Source organism: Ovis aries, chromosome 10 (genome assembly GCF_016772045.2).
Source record: "Ovis aries strain OAR_USU_Benz2616 breed Rambouillet chromosome 10, ARS-UI_Ramb_v3.0, whole genome shotgun sequence".
Lineage (NCBI taxonomy): Eukaryota > Metazoa > Chordata > Mammalia > Artiodactyla > Bovidae > Ovis > Ovis aries.
In genome coordinates, this window is record NC_056063.1 from 81735027 (window position 1) to 81744911 (window position 9885).

The window sequence follows — 9885 nt, forward strand, 5'->3', positions numbered from 1 at the left end:
TGGGAGATGCTGTGTCCTGAAAAGCAGAGACAACGGCATGGATGCCCGAAGTTGGGATGGATGTGGGCAGGAAGGCCCCGGGGTCTTTACCACAGGTACTCAGGCCTTAAAAGGAAGTGTGACCTCATTTCACAGTCACAGCCTAGTGAAGCCAGCGACCCCAGCAAAGAATAGCTGCTTCTCCTTCAGCCTGAGGACCTGTCACTCCTGCCAGTTACCTCCTCTGCTTACAGAATGCTTCCCCTGGTGGGTGACTCAGCCCAGCAGAGAAAACCCATTAGTAGACGGACTCTCTTTTAGCTGGGGGGTGGTGGGATGTGCTGGCTGTTCTTATCCACTCCTAGAAATCAGGGAAGGTGTATGGAGCTGGGTGTCCACGTGGCATGGAAACGTCGACCTGGGGGTGTAGAGTGTGATTGGCCGTGTGAACTGGGCCTGTTACCTGGAAGAGCACTGGCTTCAGAGCCTGGCCAGCGAGGAGATCAGCCTCACTCCTAAAAGTGACCTCAGGACTTCCCTGGAGGTCCAGTGGTTGAGAATCGGCATGCCAGTGCAAGGGACTTAGGTTTGATCCCTGGTCTGGGAAGATCCCACATGCTGTGGGGCAACTAAAGTCCATGCGCACGACTACTGAGCCCCAGCACCCTAGAATCTGTGCTCCCCAACAAGTGTACCCCCACTTGCTGCAGCTAGAGAAAGCCCCAGGGCAGCAACAGAGACCCGGCAGGGCCAAATTAATAAGTGTGTTTTAAAAAGTGACCATCAGGCTCCATGGCCCTGCATGAGGTAGTCCCTTTTCTGTCTAGCTTCTTCATCCCAAAGTAGACACAGCAGTAGTGGCCACCTATAAAGTGGTCGTCAGGATGAAAGGAGTTGCTCCATGTCAAGTATTTAGGAAAGTGTCTGGAACTTATACTAAGCTTTCAAGTCATTTACCCATTCACTCATTCAGCATTCAAGAAGTATTTATTGAGTTATGTGCCAGGAACTGTTTTAAGCTACGGATAACCCAGGTGAAAATATTTGCCTGCATGGAGCTTATTATTAGGAGCACGGAGCCGTAAAGATGTTTACGGTTTCATCCTTTTCTTCACATCGCACAACCCTCATATGCTGAAAAGATGTGGAGGTTACGGCCGCACAGGCCTTGCTAGCTTTGCTGACGTTAGGCGTTTCCAATTCCTAGCAGAGGCTGGAGGAAGAAATGCGTTCTTATTGAAATGGTTCATTCTTTCTGAATTGCTAATGCTTCCTTGTGCATTTATGGGTTCCATAATGCTGAACCGAGGGTGGGGAGTTTAAGAGAATGGTTGACCTAGGTAACCACCATTTTTAGATAGAAAAGCCCAGGTTAGGACAGAACTGAATTTGGGGAGTTAAACTCGAGAAACTGCCAACTTTTGAACTTTGCAGTAGGAAGGGGTGAAAGTTGAGAGTTGGTTCGAACATGGGAGTTTTCTAGTGATTTAAAAACAGTTTTTATTTGTGGTAGGGAGGGACCTCCAACGCTCAATTCAATTAAAACCCACAAAGAAACTCTCTGTAGCCCACGCCACATGGCTGCAATGCGCGCCAACCTTGGCTCTTTGGGACGGTGGCCTGGGTTAAATGTTTACAAATACTGTGCTGTGTTTAGGGCTGGGTCTCAGAGTTCGGCTCTTAAACTTGTTCATGGTATTAACTGATTCCAGGAAGAGAAACTGGGAAAAAGGTTTGCAAAGGCACAGAAAGGAACCCAGCCACATTTTCTCATCTTTTAATCATAGAACTTGGCACAAGGGAACCACAACCTTTTCATGATTATTGTATAAGTTTTCTTTGTTCATTTATTCAGCAAATGCTGTGTGAGCATCTAGTTGGGTCAGGTATGGCCCCTTATGCTGGAGACAACACAGTAAGCCAAGTGGCAGCTGCAGGACCAAGGAGGCCTGGCCCTGGCCCTCAGGGAGCTTAGCATACAGTGGGAGAGACAGAAGCTAATGGAATCTGATGGTAACAATAAATGTCCAGGTAATAGCTGGGGTGCTTCTAAAAAGAGGTAGGTGGTGCCCTAACAGTGAATAATGAGAGAATTTGCTTCATTAGCAAAGTCAGGGTAAACTTTCTTGTGCTATGCTTAGTCACTCAGTTGTGTCCAAGTCTCTGTGACCCCATGGGCTACAGCCCGCCAGGCTCCTCCATCCATGGGGATTCTCCAGGCAAGAATACTGCAGTGGGTTGCCATGCCCTCCTCCAGCGGGGATCTTCCCGACCCAGGAATCAAACTGGGTTCTCCTGCATTGCAGGCAGATTCTTTTCAGACTGAGCCCGAGAGAAGCCCACAGAGAAAGTTTAAGTCCCTGAGTCACGTCCGACTCTTTGTGAGTCCGAGGACCGTAGCCCACCAGGCTCCTCCATCTGTGGAATTCTCCAGGCAAGAAACCCTTCTTAAGTGAGGGTAGGGTCAGGATGACGATGAAAGTCTTTGCCGTGTGTGATGGAGCACGGCAGGGTCTGCACCCCTGGCCCCCAGCCTCACCCCTCTCCCCACCTCTGTCTCCGCATGTCGCTGTGCTTGCCACCGGCGTCAGCGCCCAGGGTTCCCGTTCCTGGAATCCTCTGTTTCTCATCACCTCCTCTTCATCCAGTTGACCTTTTACTCTCCCTTCAGAGCTCAGGTCACATTATCCCCAAGGGAATAAGAGTGACCTCTGACCTCTAGCCTCCAGGATGGTGAGAAATCAATCTCTGTTGTTTAGGCCGCCCAGTCTGTATGGTTCCAACAGTGGCCAGCAGTGAGGTTCCCTTCGTCCTCACAAGGCCCTCCATGGTGCAAGCATCTGGAGAATGAGGGGGATCTCCTGTCTCTCCCTCCCTTCATAAGGGCATTGATCCCACTGGGGGGGCCCCATCCTCATGACCTCATCTGAACCTAATCACCTTCAAATACCATCACGCCACAGGGCCAGGGCTTCCATCTGTGAGTTTCCGTGCATGGCAAGGATGCAAGCACCCAGAACATCACTCTCACCAGGTACCAAGAGCTCTGCTCCTGCTGTGAAAACGGCTGAATAAAATGGTCATGGTTCCTATTTTCATACAATTCCCCAGGTGACTCAGTGGCAAAGAATCCACCTGCCAATGTAGGAGATGGGGGTTCCATCCCTGGGTCGGGAAGATCCCCTGGAGGAGGAAATGGCAACTTACTCCGTCCAGTATTTTTGCCTGGAGAATCCAATGGACAAAGGAGCCGTGTGGGCTACAGTCCATGGGGTCACAAAGAGTCGGACACCGCTGAGCACAGCACAGCCCTGTTTTCATGGAATTTACAATCAGAGGGAAGAATGCAGTGAATAATGTATCAGTACATATGGAATCTTGGAATAAAGATTTCTCACTGCTGGGGGCTCTGGTACCCCTAGGGTTCTTGCCTGCTGGCCGGGGGCTACCAGTCAAAGCAGGGGCCACAGTCAAAGCTGCAGTAATTCCTGCAGGTCTGCGGGCCACTGTCCACATTCCCCAAAGCCCACCCAGGAAGTCTTTCCTGGAGGAACACTGAGCCGCAGGCCACCAGGCCACCCAGAAGACCGGGGCGCCTCCAGATCAACTGAACGGAGCCCTGCACCAGACGGCAAAAACTATGTTTCTTAAACCTCCCAGTGTGGGTCCCTGGAGCGTGGGAAATGCATTGAGAAGACACAGCACACACAAACCTTCCTCTCAAAGATCTACTCAGTTAAAATCTGATGCAGCAAAGCATTTCAGGAATAGACACAATGTATTCATGTGAGTAATGGAGATCACCTTGTCAAATTTAGCATGATGATAACTGACTGTTTTTCACGTATGTGTGTTTCCTATTTTAGTTGTTGGTCTAATAAATAAAATCATTTGTATGTTTTTAATAATAGTCGAGAGAAATGAGACTTAAAACCTTGGTAGAGAGCAGTGAAAAACAGTGCTTGTGGCATTTCCCCTTACTGTAAAATTTAATGAAACAATTGATGGAGAATTAATAAAACAATAAAATACCAATTATACATTTCCTACTGTGGTGCTTAAAGGAGATGACCTAGATTATTCCCTAAGTTAAAAGCCTGCATGCATAAAACAGACCACACTATATTTCAAAGTCACTGGTAGATTATATTTTCTGAAGGCAATTAGCAAATTTATGCAACATTTAGAGTTTCTGATTTTGCACTTTTCTGGCCCTTTTAAAAAAATATATATTTTTAATTGATTGATGATTGCTTTACAATATTGGTTTGATTTCTGTCACACATCAGCTTGAATTAACCATAAGTGTACATATGTCCCCTCCCTCTTGAGTCTCCCTCCCACCTCCTGTCCATTGCCACCCCTCTAGGTTATCACAGAGCCCAGCTTGAGTTCCCTGGGTCAAACAGCAAGTTCCCACTGGCCCTGTCTTTACAGATGTTAGTGTATGTGGTCCTGACCAACCTGTCTGCAGAGCAGCGATGGAGACGCAGACGCCAAGAACAGACTGATAGACAAGGGCTGGGGAGAGCGTGAGATGAATGGAGAGAGTCGCATGGACTGGTTATGAATAGCTGGCATTTAAAACATATGCTAAGAAGTATTGATAATCTTTTTCTTTTCTTTCCTGAGCCATACAGCGGTTGGCTGTCTGTTTTACATATGGTAATGCAAGTTCCCATGTTACTCTTTCTCACCCTTTCCTCCCTTCTCTGCATGTTCATAAGTCTATTCTGTCTGCTTCTCCGCTGTTGCCCTGTAAATAAATTCTTCAGCACCATTTTTTCTAGATTCTGTATGTATGTCTTACAATACAGCATTTATCTTTCTCTTTCTGACTTACTGCACTCTGTATAATAGGTTCTAGGTTCATCCACCTCATTAGAACTGACTCAAATGCATTCCTTTTTATGGCTGAGTAATATTCCATGATAATCTATCATATTATCCTGTGGTCTAACCGCCCCCGCCCCCTGCCTCCACCTCTGTAGTAACAGCTCGGGTTCTGCCGCCTTGGCCCCCGAGTTAGCAGAAGGGAACGTTTCTCAGGGTGTGTGGCTCTTTCCTTTGCCCTTTGCAGACGTGGGCCACGCTACTCTCTTTGCTTCCCTCTTCCACTTTCTGCTTGGCAATTCTTCCTTTCCTCGCATTTCTACCACGCTGCCAGTGTCCCCTGAGCCCCTGGATTGGGTCAGTCACTCCTGCTCCAGGACCCCCACTTCCCTCTCCACATTCCCGAGGTCTGCTCCCTCTTCCCGGGAGCAGGGAGAGACGCGTCTCAGTTGCTGCGGCTCTGGGCCCTTGTTTTCTGTGCTGGGTCTAACGATGCCTTGGTTCTCCATGAGTGTTTGTCAAACTGATTGAACTGGGCCGAGCGAGGCCTCTGGCTCCTCATCCCCTGGCGTTTGTCCTGTTGTTGACTTTGGCCACCGCCTCTGGCCTCGCACTGGACAAATCACTTATAGGTCTCTCACTAACTTGAAAATCACAGTGTCTGGTTTGTGAACCTCACAGGATTCTTAAGTATCAAGTGAGGAGCCCAGAAAGTACCGCTGGATCAGATCCCGTTGGATGGAAACGTTGGCATAAGGCGAGCCTGAGTTTCCTCTACTTTTTTGGACCCGGTAACTTGACAGCTGGCCCTTGGTTGCTCAGCTCCGGGCATGTCAAGAACCGGCTGTGACTCTGATCCACCCAGACCGGTTCCTGGGAAAGTCCTAATTCCCACTGATGTAAAAAGGGAGGAGAAGGATGAGGAAGAGATGCTGTGAGCAATCAAGGCTGGAGACCCTCATCCCACGGTGAGTGCTAGAGTCACCCAGGGAAGAGGCCAGCAAAGGACCACAGCAGAGGCTACCTTGGAAGTAAGAAGTGGGTGGCAGTGATGCTAAGGACAGGACCAGCTCCTTGGGCTCGCTCATTTCATCCTCTTGCTGCCCTGTGAGGGAGGGTTTCCATTTTTTTCCTCATCAGAAGAGGAAACAGAGGCTCACTTAGAAACCAAAAACTTCCCCTGAAGTCCTACAATAAAGAAAAGTTAGAGGCAGGATTTATTTCCAACGGTCTGGTGGCTCAGATAGTAAAGCATCTGCCTGCAGTGCAGGAGACCCGGGTTTGGTCCCTGGGTTGGGAATATCCCCTGGAGAAGGAAATGGCAACCCACTCCAGTATTCCTTCCTGGAGAATCCCATGGACAGAGGAGTCTGGTGGGCTACAGTCTATGGGGTCGCAAAGAGTTGGACGCCACTGAGCGACTAACACGTTGCTGTTTAGGTCTCTGCAGAGCACTGAGCAGAGCTCCCTGGGCTGGACAGTAGGTTCTCACTCTAATGTAGTTTCTATGACAGCCCTGTGATGTCTTCATTTTGCAGATAAGGGTGCCTAGACAAAGAGGTTGGCTGCCTTAGCTCAGCCAGTGGCAGCTCGAGGAATCAAGCTTGGCCTTCATGGCCTCCCCTTGCCCCAGGCTCTGAGTGAAGCAAAGATTTCAGACCCTCCAGAAAAAGAGCATCCTGCTGCAGGCCACAGGCGCCCCCAACACAAGGGTCACATATGAGAGCAAAGAAAGGACGAGGTTCGTGCTTCTCTCAGAAGGTACCAGCTGCCTGAGAAATACACTCTCCTTTGAAACTGACAGCTTTATATTCTTGCTTTATGTTTGTATCCACAATGAGAACATTCACTTCTAATATTTAACTTACAGCTGGTAGGAAATATCTTTGAACTATTCTCAAGGTTTGTGCCAAATATTTTTAAGATTCAAAGGCAGGCAAAAACCTTGTCATTTTCTCCAGCAGATTTTTTTTCCTCTTGTGTTATTGCCTGGTTTAGGCATGCTTGCCTTACAACAATGATATTTGAACAAAAACTAAGTTTTCTGTGTTTTCCTGGAAGCTCTCATTTCTCATCATCTGTATTTAAGAAAAACAAAACCAGTGTATACAGTCTTCAGTTTGGTTCCTCTGAGTTTGCGTCTCATGCACTGATGTGTTTCCATCAGGCTGCCAAATTCCACTCTTCTTGCCTTGCCTGGGTAATTCTGAAACAAACTCAAAACTAAGAACAAAAAACAAAGGAGAACACAAGATTTGCAGTCAAGAGACTGAAATGCAGCTCTTCCATTCATTAACTCTGTGACTGGGGCGCATCAGGCCAGCACTGTCTCTGATTTCTCTTCTGTAGAGCCAAGTTTGCGCTGTTTATCTCCTGAAAATGAAATACGTGACCCCATTTGGAGTGTCGTGGGTATTGCTGGACAGAGTGGTGCTAAGTCGCTTCAGTCGTGTCCGACTGTTTGTGACCCTGTGGACTGCAGCCCACCAGGCTCCTCCATCCAAGGAATTCTCCAGGAAAGATCACTGGAGTGGGTGGCTGTGCCCTCCTCCAGGGGATCTTCCCAACCCAGGGATCAAATCCGTGTCTCCTGAGTGTCCCGCATTGGCAGGCAGGTTCTGTACCCCTAGCAGCACCTGGGAAGCACACACTTAATCCACACATGCTTTCTCTCTCCCGTTCAACAGTCTTTTCTTCACTGGGTTAGAATTTTCCTCCGTCCCGTCTCTTTACTGCTTCCCATTGTTGGCAAAGACTCTCTCTCCCAAGCTGTTTTGAATTCTAGAACAATCCTTGTTATTTGGTCTTAGTTTCTGCATTTTTTAGAAAAGTCAGCCCTTTTCTTTTCTTTTTTTTTTTTTTGACTCTCTGCCTTCTAAATTTCTGTCCTGGCATCCTCATAGTTTGGCTAACTCCGAAATGTGTTTCTGGGATAAAGTTTATGTGTAAACAACAGGCAGCTGAAATCACCAACCCTCTGCTTCACTGAGGCGGGGGAGGGGGGGGGGGGGGGGGAGATGGGGGGGCTGGAAACGAAGGAGGGTGATCTTTCTAGTCTCTTTTCAGATGTTGGAGTCACACATTTCTCTGTCTGCTTTCAAATGCTCTTAGGAATTCTAGGAGCCTGTGCTGGACCCCGGTTTGCCCTTTTGGAGAAGTTTCTCTGACCTTTAGCCCACTCTGGGTGGGAAGAGCTAGGGAACAAAAGCCTGTCCTCCCCCCCCCCACCCCCTACCCCCACCCTGGAGCCGTGAAGGGAGAGCATTAAACTCTGGCCGCTTTTCAAGGTGAGGTGATTCCAGATTGGATTTACCTGGAAGTAGAAAAACCCCTCCATCTGTGCAGCGTCTCTGTAAATTCTCCCCGTGAACTTAGCCAGGCGCTCAGCGAGCTGTCTTTTGGCTCCACTGTTCCTCTGGACGTGGCGTCCATGTCTCAAGGCTGCTCCGGCAAACTGTCACCAGCGGGGCGGCTGCAAACAGCAGACACGCATTATCTCACAGTTCTGGGGGGAGCTGTCAGGGTCAGCGTGTCCCCGAGCCGCGTTCAGGCGTCCATGGCGCAGCGTCCGGGGGTGCTGCTCAGCCAGCGCGGGGTCACCCCGTCTCTGCATCCATCTCACTTGTGCAGCCCTCTCTGCCCTCATGTGATGGGGTCCCCTCGGTGCTGATCTCGTGGCTTCTTGTAAGGACACCAGTCATCTTGGATGAATGGCCCATCCTATCCAGTGGAGGAGCCTCTTGGAACCGCATCTTTTATTTTTTTAACTTTTTGTTTTGTGTTTTTTTTTTTAATGTTGGTTTTTTATGATAGCTGATTTTTTTTAACTTTAATCTTTTTGTTTTGTATTGAGGTATAAGCGATTGACAATGTTGTGATAGTTACAGATGAACAGCAAAGGGACATGTACCTATTCTTCCCCAAACCTCCTTCCCAGCCAGGCTGCCACACAATATTGAGCAGAGTGTCTTCTGCTACACGGGAGGCCCTCGTATATATGTATCTGGAAGGGAAAGTTGCTCAGTCGTGTCCGACTCTTTGTGAACCCGTGAACTATACAGTCCATGGAATTCTCCAGGCCAGAATACTGGAGTGGGTAGCATTTCCCTTCTCCAGGGGATCTTCCCAACCCAGGCATGGAGCCCAGGTTCCCTGTGTTGCAGGTGGATTCTCTGCCGGCTGAGCTTCTAGGGAAGCCCGATTCTTCCGCAGAGCCCCTTCCCATCCAGGCTGCCACACAATATTGAGCAGAGTTCCTTCTGCTACTCAGGAATTCCTTGTTGGTTACAGGCATGTGTGCCAAGTCGATTCAGTCATATCTGACTCTTTGTGACCCCATGGACGGTAGCCCGCCAGGCTCCTCTGTCCATGGGATTCTCCAGGTAAGACTACTGAAGTGAGCTGCCATGCCCTCCTCCAGGAGATCTTTCTGACCCAGGGATCAAATCTACATCTCCTGCAACTCCTGCATTGCAGGCAGATTCTTTATCGCTGAGGCACCAGGGAAGTCCCCGTGTTGGTTATCCATTTAAAATATAGCAGTGTGAACATGCCCATCCCAAATTCCCTATCCAGGCCATCAGGAACAGAACTCAACAGCTGAGTTTCTTTCGCCCCAGGTAGGATGAGAGAACATTAGTCTTCTCCCCTCTGCACAATGCAGGGATTTGTTATTATTGTTCAGTAGCTCAGTTGTGTCCAATTCTTTGCAACCCCATAAGCTGCTGCACTCCAGGCTTGCCTGTCCTCCACCATCTCCCAGAGTTTGCTCAAATTCATGTCCATTGAGTTGGTGATGCCATCCAGTCATCTCATCATCTACCTTCTTCTCCTCCTGCCCTCAATCTTTCCCAGCATCTGGGTCTTTTCCAATGAGTTGGCTTTTCGCGTCAGGTGGCCAAAGTATTGGAGCTTCAGCTTCAGCACCGGTCTTTCCAGTGAATATTCAGGGTTGATTTCCTTTAGAATCCTCCAGGCAAGAATACTGGAGTGGGTAGCCATTCCCTTCTCCAGGAGATCTTCCTGACTCAGGGATCAAACCCAGGTCTCCTGCATTGCAGGCAGATTCTTTAC